This window comes from Furipterus horrens, unplaced genomic scaffold (genome assembly GCF_987537825.1).
Source record: "Furipterus horrens unplaced genomic scaffold, mFurHor1.1.pri manual_scaffold_8, whole genome shotgun sequence".
NCBI lineage: Eukaryota > Metazoa > Chordata > Mammalia > Chiroptera > Furipteridae > Furipterus > Furipterus horrens.
This window is the reverse complement of record NW_028327178.1, coordinates 85,396,195-85,401,051: the sequence shown is the minus strand read 5'-3', so window position 1 is coordinate 85,401,051 and position 4,857 is coordinate 85,396,195. Positions and strand designations below refer to the sequence as shown.

Here is a 4,857-nt window from a genome sequence, read left to right as displayed (position 1 = left end):
AAATCAATGATTACCAGCCTTGACAAGAAGTCCTACTGTTCTCTGATAAATTTCCTCTTCTTCTTCTTCTTCAGCAGCCTTTGTTGTTTATGTTTTATGAAAAAGGTAATTTCCAATCTCCATTAAACTTAGCTGAATACAAAGTCTTAGTGAAAGAGGCCTTGTGATCTCATTTACAGAAACATGGTTACTCTCCTCTGGCCTTAAAATTTCAGGAAGGGCACTTCAAATGGCTTTGTGGTCAAGGAACTAGTACAAGTGACCCATGGACATAGACAGTGCAGTGGGGATTGACTATGGGAGAAGGTGTGGGTGTAATGGGGTGGGGGAACAATGGCGGAAAAAGTGGGACAACTGTAACAGAAGAACAATAAATAAATAAATAAAAATTACACACACACACACACACACACAAAAAGGCTTTGTGTTTGCATGTTTCAGTGCCAGAGCACAGACATTGACCCTAGTATCCACTGTCAGATGTTCTTCAGCCCAGAGCTTCAAGTCTCTTTATCAGGTAAAGAAATTACTCCCACAAATTCTCCATCTCCTAGCTTTGGCTTAGGTCTTACATTTTCAGCCCCAACTCCATTAATAGTTACTGTCACAACGTGTGTGGTGCAGTTCAACAAGCCTGGATCCATACAGATAGTTGGAGAACATTCGACAACATCACCTCTATCGCCAGTTTCTTCCTCTAGCTCTCGCGGACCAGCTGTTTCCGGATTTCCCTTATCATCTATAAGACTTAGGGCGATTCTAGGCAGTAGCCTCCCATGGGTGGATGGAACTGTTTCACCAGAAAGAAAAAATTAGAATGAAGTTCTTTGCAGTACTGGGATAATCATCACACCATCAGCTAACTGTCCTCTCCCGGCTGCACGTTTCACAGTTTCTCAAGTTCTTGTTTTATCAGTAGGATCCATGGTAATTTTTTTTCAATCTTGACCCATTTTCCTTTTGCAATTAACTCCTCTGAAATAATAAACTGGTTTTTCAAGAAGAATCTGCTGGTTCTTGGTTTTCCATTTCAAAACTTGTTAGCCTTTCCAGTCCTTAGGCAAGAAGTTTACATCCAAGGTGTGGGGCGATGGAAGGATAGCTGCTGTGGGAAGGCAGACGAAAGAAGAAAGCGTGAGACAGGAGCTGCTATCTCTAGTGATGCCAGTGCTACTCCCTTTTGCATTATTCTGATTATTTTTACTGCAGAACAAACCATTCCAAAACTTAGTGGCTTAAAAGAACCATTTTATTATCTCAGTTTCTGTTGACTGACTGGGCTCAGCAGGGAGGTTCTTGCTCAAGGTCTTGCACAGTTGCAGTTAGATGGTGGGTGGAGCTGGAGTTGGCTGAAAGGCAGATGGGACCAGATGTCCAAGATGACGTCTCCGCTTGAGTGTCTAGCACCTCAGTTGGGATGGCTGAAGTAGATGGAGACTGGCCAAGCATCTCTCCTTTCAAGTACCTCTCCAGATGGTTATCTTGGGCTTCCTCCCAGCATGGTGGTCCAAAGATAGCCAGAAATTTTACGTGGTGGCTGGCTTCTTCCAGAGTGGCTATTTTAAATCTACCACCATCTACTTCAATGAAATTTTTTTTCTTAAAGGGAAAGAATAAAAGAAGCTCTGACAAGAAGCACAGGTTTAGGAGGGATTGGATTTGAAGACAGGCTATCAGGACCTACTTAACCATATATTAGCATCTTCTAGCCTCTCCTGCTTTCAAAAACACACAGGAGCACAAAAAAAATTACATCTTCATCTTATCCCCTGCCTTGAGTTTTTTATGCCTCTTTTTCTGTTTTCTAAAATTTATCAGCTACAGATTTGCGTTTAAAACAATTCTCTTTAGAAGGTTGTGGAGCTGCTCCCAGTAATTTAATCTCAGTGCTATATTAGTTTCTATAAAGCCCTGGCTGGTTTGGCTCAGTGGATTGAGCGTCGGCCTGCGAGCTAAGTGTCGCTGGTTCGATCTTCCAGTCAGGGCACATCAGAGAAGGAAAACTCTGATTCCAAAAAACCTCCGTTGCCTTGCGGCATACCTCTTCAGGGGAAAGGCTAAGGGAGTAAACCCCGACAGAAAATCCGGAGCCGGAGTCCCTAAGGCGGTTTGACGTTGTAGTCAACACCGGCAACTCCTGCGGCACACCTGAAGCCAAGCTGTATTGACTCCATCTTTCCCTTGGATCCCTCAGCTGCGAAGAGAGGGGGGTCTGCTGCATGGGCAACAGCACACCCTCCATATCACCCTGCCCAGGCTCTGTAGCTTCAGCTTCACTGGAGAGGACACTCCAGCGTCATCGCAAGATGTTGATTCAACACGGGAGGAGACAGATACCGTGTCACTCCCGAGTCGGACTGCACAACCATTCTCGGCGGTGCAGATAGACACTTAAGAAGCTACACCATCGTCTCTCGAGACGGACGGCTGCCGACGATTAGTTTCTATTGCTTAGTGTCATAAAAACAATAATCATTTTATATCATAGTTTCCATGAGTCAGGAATTTAGAAGCTGCTTAGATGAGTGGTTCTGGCTTTAGGTCTCATAAGAAGCCTCAGTAAGGTGTCCGTTGAGGCTGTGGTCATCTGAAAGCTTTACTGGGACTGGAAGATCCATTTCCAAGATGGTGAACTCACACAGTTCTGGTTATAGGCAGGAACCTTCCGATCTTTCACATGAGGACCTTTCTATGCATTACTTTACCTTTCTCATGACAAAGCGGCTGACTTTTCCCAGAATAATCAATCCAAGAGAGAGCAATAAAGAGGCTACAATGCTTTTTGTGACCTAGCCTTGGAAGTCATTCTCTGTCATCTCTATAAATCTTATTGGTCATAGTGATCAACCCTATTTAATGAAAAAGGGGAGGACACAAAGGCATGAATACTAGCAGGTAGGCCTCACTGGGGGCCATCTTGGCAACTGAATTTAGTTAAGGCATGGAAAAGATGATGTTTAGAAGAGAAGAGACAATATTACAGCCAGGAACATTGAGTTAAAATAAAGCACTGATTTAAGTTCTGGAGCTGGGAATGGGGTAAAAAGCCTTGAGAGCAGATAGTCCCTCACGCATCTTGTCAAAGATAGGAGGTGCAATAGAAGGAGAAGAATGAGAGACCAATTTCTTTTCTTTCAGAGTTATTCTTATATTAACGATAGGAAACAAGCCGCTTGTTCCCTTAAAAGGTCATTTTCAATTTCTTGGCTGAACTAGAAAGGGGATACTTCTCCTGAATAATTAATTGGTTTTATGAACATGAAAAGATATTTTCAGCTTCTAAGAAGAAACCAGGGTCGCCTAAATGAAATCTTTATTCATCAAGGACACAGGCTTTCAGGAAGTTTACTTTTGCCAACGTAATTAGTAGTTGCTTTACAGGACAATAATGTCCAGGTTTCATGCTGGGATGAAAGGAGGTGATTTTCCAGTTAGTGCTAATTGGAAATTGAAGCAAAGAGACCTTTGCAATCAAAACAGGAAGAGAAACCAGACTGTAATATGACAAGAAACTGAGAGCTTTGTTCTTTTACAATGCATAGGAAAACAAAGTTTTTAGACTACTTTCGTCTGAGCTACATTTCTTGGAAGAATGCCCTCTCCATCCTGTCCCTGCTTCTTCACTGCCCCTTTCTCTCTGGTCTGGCTTTGTCCCCACCATTTCATCAAACCTGCTTTCATCATGGTTAACAAGGACCTCCTTGTTGCCCAACTGGATGGACATTTTTGTTGTTGTTGTTTGTATTTACTGATTTCTAAGCAGCACTGACCCTATTGTTTCTGGAAATATTCCTCCTGATTTCTGGGATACCATTTTTTTGTTTGCCACCTCTTTGCCATCTATGTAAGTTCTTTCTCCACTATTCAACCTCTAAATGTTGGGAATCCTAAGCATTTTGTGTCCTGTCTTTCTATGCTCTTGCTGCATGATCTTAACCAGTCCCATGGCTTCAATACCATTTAGATGCCAACAATGTCAACATTAGTATCTCTATCCTTGATCTCTTTCTGGAATTCAAGATTTCAACTGCCTTCTGGATATTCTCACTAGGGAATTTCACAGATATTACAGTGTGTCTCCTGGTACTCTTGGCTCCTTACCTTCTAAACCTGTTGCCCTACCCTAAGCCTTAACTGTCTTATAAATGGTACCACCTCTCATTTAGTTGCCCTAGTGAGAAGTTTCATTGTATCTTGAAGATTCATCCTTTCTCTCACTTACTATATCCAATTTATCATAAGTGCTGGTGATTTTATCTTGAAAGCCCATTTGAAACCTAACCTGTCCACATAACTTATCACCCAATCTCCTTGTCCCATCCAACCCATTATCTACACAGAAAATAGGTGAATCTTAGAATACAAACCAGATTATGCCACAGTCTACTTAATATCCTTTAATGGATTTCTACCACAATTAGGATTAAATATAAACTTGTGGTCTCTCTAAGCTACTATAGGAACTACATGCATTCCTAAGCTCATTTTATACCACTCTCTTTTTGGCTCTCTACACCAGTCCTGCCCAGCCTCAGGGCCTTTGCATATGCTGTTTCTTTTTCACAGAAGCTCTTCCCATTCTCTTCTTATGCTGGTTCTTTCTCTATTTATGGATCTTAGCTTAATTATTATTTACTCAGAGAGGTCTCTTCTGACCATTCTAGCTGAAGTAATCCTCTTTGTTCCCTTTATTCTCTTCTTAGATCTTTTTTTCTGTCCATCATCATGGTTATTCTCATAGTTATATTGCCAGCCCATTTTTTCCACAAATGAGAATAATGGGAGATATTAAAGAACTTGTTAAATTGGAAAGAAATTGAAGATAACAAAAACAATGAATTACTTGTCTCCTAACTG

General features: G+C 41.6%; 1 pseudogene; it reads right to left on the bottom strand.

Moving 5' to 3' along the window:
* Positions 1–203: 203 nt before the first annotated feature.
* On the bottom strand, positions 204–1,029 carry LOC150003263 (ADP-sugar pyrophosphatase-like; annotated as a pseudogene).
* Positions 1,030–4,857: the final 3,828 nt, after the last annotated feature.